General features: G+C 39.3%; 1 pseudogene; it reads right to left on the bottom strand.

Annotated features, from left to right (window-relative positions):
- Positions 1 to 395: 395 nt before the first annotated feature.
- Positions 396 to 796, bottom strand: LOC109433842 (non-histone chromosomal protein HMG-14 pseudogene; annotated as a pseudogene).
- Positions 797 to 7,075: the final 6,279 nt, after the last annotated feature.

Below are 7,075 nucleotides of genomic sequence, written 5' to 3' on the forward strand. Positions count from 1 at the left end.
AATTCTACCAAAAACATGAGAAGTAATTTTAGAATGTTCAAGTCATTAAATGGACAATTGACTCCAAATTGTCATTAGTATGCTTTGTATTATAGGGTATTAAAATTATCCCCATCTATGGAATGTTAAGCTGATACCCAAGACAATCAAAGCCTCCCGTATTCAACACCCCACTATTTTCTGGTTGTACCAAAAAATAAACAACCAGCAAATGATTTCACTTTTTATAAAAAAAGGATTTACACTTAAAAAATGGGATGAGGTGGAATTCCCTCCTTCTTAAAAATGTTTCTAGAGCTACTAAAAAACTTGCATTTACAAAATAGTTGATAAAAATATTCCTCTGGATTGTACAAGAAGGGAGACAAGGACCACTGATAAGACATGATATGATATTAATCAGACTTGCCTTCTTTCTCTCCTGCTTCACCAGAGGCTGGATTCTCCTCATTTTCAGTTTCTCTGTTTTCTTCAGGTAAATCATCTTTAGTTTCTTTGTTGGCCACTTGGCCCTGTTTTCCCTTTGCTCCCCTTTTTCCTTTTGTTTGCACTTTATTGTCTGCAAATTTATCCTTTCTTGCTGCTTTTTTTGGCTTCATTTCCACTTTTGCAGGAGCAGGTTTAGCTGACAACCTTGCCAACTTCTCTTGGACTCCTCTTTTGCTGCCCCCTTGGTGGAACTGTCCTTCCTTTTGGGAATTGTGGGGGCATGGTGGGCATGCATGGAAAGCCTTCCAGAAACTGGGCTGCTTGGCAACTGCCACTCCTCCTGCCACCCGAGCTTCTGGGTTAACATCTCTTATAATACTGGTTTGGTGGTGATGAACTCATTCAGCTTTTTCTTGTTTGGGAAGGTCTTTATCTCTCCTTCGTTTCTAAACAATAGCCTTGCTGGATAGAGTAATCTTGGTTGCAGGTCCTTTCTTTTCATTATTTTGAATATTTCGTGCCACTCCTGTCTGGCCTGCAAAGTTTCTGTTGAGAAATCACCTGACAGTCTTATGGGAGCTCTTTTGTAGGTAACTGAGTGCTTTTCTCTTGCTGGTTTTTAAGATTCTCTCTTTGTCTTTCACCTTTGGCATTTTTATTATGATGTGTCTTGGTGTGGGCCTCTTTGGGTTCATCTTGATTTGGAGTCTCTGCTTCCTGAGCTTGTATGTCTATTTCCTTCACCAGGTTAGGGAAGTTTTCCATTATTATTTCTTCAAATGGGTTTTCAATTCCTTGTTCTTTCTCTCGTCCTTCTGGTACCTCCATGATGTGAATGTTGTTACATTTTATAATGCAGGAGCTCGACTCCTGGTAGATTCTTGGATTTGGGGAGGGTGAAAAAAGACAATGGAGCCTTAGGCAAAGAGTTCATACCACAGGTATATACTCGAGGGCAGCTGGTGGAGACACAGGAACAGCATCCACATATGCAAGGGCACCCACATGTGCAAGGGTATTCACATATGCAAGGGCATCCGTGCCCACTGGGACAACCCTGACAGTTAAATAGCATGCAGAACAAAGGTGACTTACAACTAGCTGGTTACATAAGGAGGGGGCATCCAGATGGTCTAAGTGGGCATGGGAACAAACCAATGGCATTGTAAGCAAGGCTGAAAGCCTGGGAACTGCTCTCCTAGTGACCTTATATGTGGGGCTGAGAGCCTGGGAACTGCTTTCCTGGCTCTTCCTCTACACACTTGATGTTGTCCCAGAGGTCCCTTAAACTACCATTTATTTATTTATTTTATTTTTGCTGTTCCAATTGAGTGTTTTCCACTACCTTGTCTTTCAAATCACTGATTCAATCCTCTGCTTCCTCTCTGCAATTGATTCCATCTATTCATTTTATTTATTGTAGTCTTCATTTCTGATTGGTTCCTCTTATGTTTTCTATCTCCTTTTTAATACAGTCTATCTCTTCGCTGATGTGCTCACTGAAATAATCTATTCTTCCCCTAAGTCATTGAGCATCCTTATAATCAGTGTTTTGAACTCCACATCTGGTTGATTGCTTGCCTCTATTTTGTTTAGTTCTTTTTCTGAAGTTTTGTGCTGTTTTTTTCATTTGGAACACGTTTCTTTGTCTCCCCATTTTGGCTGCCTCTCTGTGTTTGTTTCTATGTATTAGAAATAAATCCTATGTCTCCTGGTCTTGGAAGAATGGCCTTATGTAGTAGATGTTCTGTAGGTCCCAGTGGCATAGTCTCCCTGTTCATGTGAGCTGGGTACTTCAGGGGTGTTCCTTGTGTGGGTTGTGTGTGCCCTCCTGTTGTAGTTGAGCATTGATTGCTGTTGGCACATGAGTGGGTGAGATTGACCCTCAAGCTGACTAGTTGTGAGAACTGGCCATAATTTCAGCAGATAAGTTGTTGTGTATGGGCTGACCCTATGGAGCAGGATTTGCGTTAGAGGACTCAGGTGCTTGGCAAGTCCACCCTCTGGGTATGTCATTTGTGGTGCTAATTGGGTGCTGCTCTGTTGTGGTCTGAAGTCAGCCACCTGGTGTATTGATTCTGGGGTTTCTTGGGAGGAGCTCTGATGAAGACCAAGTCCAGCTGCTGCCTGTGTCTGAACTGGGGCCACCTGGTAGTTGCTACAAAGTGGTCTTTTGTTGGTAACGCTCTGTGCTGGGCTCACCTGGGAGTAGTTATGCTATAAACCAAAGCCAGCTGCCACTAGTTCTGGGCTTGGGGCAGCTTAGTAAGAGGTACAGGACACACTGAGACCAGCAGCTCCTTTCTTGGGGTTTGATGACCTTTGAAAGAGTTTAAGAAAGTTACAGTGCAGGTCCAGGCTGGCTCCTTGTGTGGAGCCAAAAAGAGGTGAAGGCTAGGTGCATGAATTGGGGTTGATGGGGTCTTGGAGAATTATCAGGGCGAGGCTAGAGTAGTGTTAGCTGGTTAATGAAGACTCAGACGTGGTGTCCACCTGCACCTGCAGTCTGAGTGGTGGGAGGGCTCAAGAAATGAACAGTTGTTCCCAGCACCAGAAAGAGCTGCCTATGCATCCATTGCCCTGCAGCCAGATAATTCAGTTCCTCCCCCATAATCCCTGGCACCTTTTGAGCTGCTGTTTTCAGTGGAGCCAAAAGTGAGTGTGTATAAGTGAGTGGCTCTATGTGTGGGCCATTTAGGAGGATTCCTGGGACACCAGCAGCCCTTTGTCTCACCTGGACTGAGTCCCTGCTGATTTTCACAGCCAGCAGTTGTGGGGACTCCTCTTCAAGGCACTGGTGCTTTGGGCTGAGGAACCTGGTATAGGTCTGGGACCACTTGCTCCTCAGGAAGGACTTCTGCAGTTAAGATATCCCTCAGAATTCTTAACCACTACACGCAGATGTGGGATCAGCCCATTTTGCATCTCCACCTCTCGTACCATGTTTCCCTGAAAATAAGACCTAGCTGGACAATCAGCTCTAATACATCTTTTGGAGCAAAAATTAATATAAGACCCAGTATTATATTATATTATATTATATAATATTATATTATATTGGGTATTATATTATATTATGTTGTATTAATTATATATATTATGTTAGACTTGGTCTTATATTATATAAGACCAGGTCTTATATTATAGTAAAATAAGACCAAGTCTCATATTAATTTTTGCTCCAAAAGACGCATTAGAGCGGATTGTCCGGCTAGGTCTATTTTTGGGAAAACACAGTAGCAGTTTGGCGATGGCTTCTTCTTTATATCCTTAATAATAGGAGTTCTGTTAGTTTAGTAGTCTTCAGGTGATTCTCAAGGGTCGTTTTTCTGCAGTTTAGTTGTAATTTTGATGAAGTCATATGAAGGGGTGAGCACTGCACCATTTTGACCAGAAGTTCTCTTTTTGTCCTTTGGAGAGCTGTACTTTCAGAAGTGGATTTAGAATGCATCATTTCTTTGGGGGAGTTCTGTTTGGAACTAAGAGTTAATGAACAAGAGGGATGACGAGCTTTGAGGAAAATAGTTTAAGTTATTATTTCATGTGAGGATTATTATAGTGATTTTATTATCTGTGCCTTTCAAGGTTTAAAGCAATAAACATTTTAAAGCATCTTTACAGAAAATGAAACTATGGAACTCCCCATGCTGCATCTGAGAGTTGATGTGGCATTTTATAAATAGGTATATGGTGTTTAAGTTATTTTAAATATAAACTGAAAGCATCCTCTGCTTTTATGATGGTTGTATGTGATCCAGAATTAGAATTATGAATAATGCATTGAGCTTTGTTTTTCTCTATGATTGCCTACTTTGTTATGCAGGGAGGGATTTCCACTACAGTGTCCCAGATTTGAACTGTACAGTTAGTTTCTTTTTGTAGCAGCTGCCCCCAGATCATATGAGCTCACTGAGAATATTCATAGAAAATAGAAATCCTCATTTCCTATGACTCATAGAGATACAATCTCAGACTTTTCTCTAAGTATTAGTTCATCAAGTATAGTTTAATATGTATTATCACCTGGATATCCTGTTTTAGACAGAGTTTGTCAAATAACAAATCCTTGTATCCTTGATACATTTGAACATAGAAAATATTTTACTGGAGATGAACAGTGTTGAATTTTCATAAAAATAAGATGAAACACTTAGGAGGGCTGGGACAATTATCACCCAAACATAAGTTGTACAATGTTTTAACTTTTCATGTTCCATAAGAACCCATAAGAATCCTCACTCTCAACTAGGTTCAGGGCAAGGGTTTGTTTCAAGGACTGTATAAGAAGAGAGAAGACTTTGGAACTATAAGGTGAAGTCAGGTGGTAGGCCACATTAAGGATGGACTATGGCACAGTGCTTTATATTTTCCCTCTTATGTGGCACATTAGGCTCCAGAATCTGGAGCAGTGCTAAGCCACAAGTAGAGTTAGATAGCTCCTGCTATGGAGGTTGAAGAAAGACAGCAGGAAAGAAGGTTGGTGGTAATAGTTGTTGGGATTTGGAATGGTGGTGGACGTGGTGAATAAATAAATGGCTTCTTTCCCCCCTTCTCCCAGCCCAAGTTTGGATCAAGATGCAGGAATCAAGTACATGTAGATCAAAATATCAGATTTATTACTGACAACACTTGGGTTACAGAAAGTGGCTTGTATCTGCAGACAAATGATATTGTTAATACTCCTCTGCTTTAAATTTGAGATGGATCGGATAAAGAGGTGAGGGTAAAGAGGAAGAGAGAACAAATCCTAGGTTTTTGGCTCAAACAGTTGGATAGATGCTGGTGGTGTATTATGTTGCTAGAAGGAGTGGGTGTCAGGGACCATTGGAAGAATCAAGAATTCTGTTTTGGTTATACTAATTTTGAGATAGCCATAAGACTTCTATGTGAAAATGTCAAGGAGAAAGTTTGTCTTTGATCTGGCAACTTGTGTTAGTTATTTAAGGTTAGGTAATTCACAAAGTTCAGTAAATAACTGAATTTCAGAACTTGAAAAAAATTTAGAAAGCATATAGTTCATTTTATCTGGATTCCGATTGCTACAGGCCTCACTGAGTATAGGCAGCATTGCTAAGATTATAACCTGGGTTGTCTGATATCTAGATCCTGGTGCAGGACTTAATTGTTTTTCAATTATGAATTTTCAGTGGATACATTTTCTCCCCATATACCAAAGTATCTTTTTCTTTTTACCGTCTAACAATTTTTTAAATTAAATTTTTTGGAGTGACAATGGTTAGTAAAATGACATGGGTTTCAAGTGTACAATTCTATATCAACTATATATCACATTGTATGCTCACCACCCAGAGTTATTTCTCCTTGCATCACCATATTTTGACCCTGTTCACCTTCTCCTACCATCCTCCCTCCCCCCTTACCCGCTGGTAACTACTAAACTATTGTCTGTTTCTATGAGTTTTTGTTTCTTTGTTTGTTTGTCTTGTTCCTTTGTTGCTTTCAGTTTTGTATTCCACATATGAGTGAAATCATATGGTTCTTGACTTTTTCTGTCTGATTTACTAGATTAGCATGATAACCTCAAGATCCATCCATGTTTCAAATTGACAGTATTTCATCTTTTTTATGGCAGAGTAGTATTCCATTATGTGTATATACCAGATCTTCTTTATCCAAAATATCTTTTAATTAGACATTTTAGTCACTACTGGAAAGAACAGAAAGCAAGTATTGGTTTAGGCATTAGGAAATGGTGTAATAAAACAATAGAAAGTAGTATTTGTTTTTTATTCTTCTAAGATAGTTTCTTCTATCTTCAAGGGACCATTCCTGGAAATTGGAAATGAGGAAAAAGGAAATAAGAATATATAACATTTCTCTTATTTGTTAACTATACATATTAGTCACAAAAGTATTGGGCTTGCCCCATGAAATCTGTATATTTGAACTATTCGTCTCTATACAACTAATTAACCAAATGTTTGATTGCTAATTACTATTTACAAGATATTGGACTAAACATATTATCTTTAAGAGCATTCAGACTTGAGTTAGATGTTTAAATGAAATTTGAAGAATAAGAAGAGAGAGAAAGATTGTGCATCAGCTATGAATGAAGTGTTCTTGATATACCTGACTACAACTAGGAAAGATGCTGCGCCGAGAGGGACTGGATGCTCTGTTACCCTCCTCCCTGTCTTATGCTACCTATTTCATAGGCAAAAGGCAGAAAAGGCTAGTTGAAGAGCAAAAAGGAAAGGACGTTTCTTTTGCAAAATAAAAGATTCTGAGACATTTTAGTGTCAGAATGACGACTGAATTAGAGAGAGATGAGCAATTCAAATGCTCTCCCTCATAAATCTCACTCAGAAGGGAAATTCAAGACAGATAGTTTCACTTAGAGACAAGACTACACCAATCCTCAGAGACAGGACACATTGATACCAAAGTGACAAATGCAATTTCAGCTACAAGAAAGCTCTGTCATTTGCCAGCTGAGCCAATGACTTGGCTAAAATGTGGAAAAGAGTAGAGAATTGAAATGAAAGCTCTAGCAGGAAGAAAAAAAAAAAGGTTTGCAGAACAAAATCTGAAATTAAATCGAGCAATAACAACGTAGACTCGCAGTTTCTCCCTTAATTGCTTCTGACTTTGGCATAACATAAAATAGCATCTTGCATTTTAT

This window comes from Rhinolophus sinicus, chromosome 4 (genome assembly GCF_057876585.1).
Source record: "Rhinolophus sinicus isolate RSI-liver-muscle chromosome 4, RSI-T2T, whole genome shotgun sequence".
In the NCBI taxonomy this organism is placed as follows: Eukaryota; Metazoa; Chordata; class Mammalia; order Chiroptera; family Rhinolophidae; genus Rhinolophus; species Rhinolophus sinicus.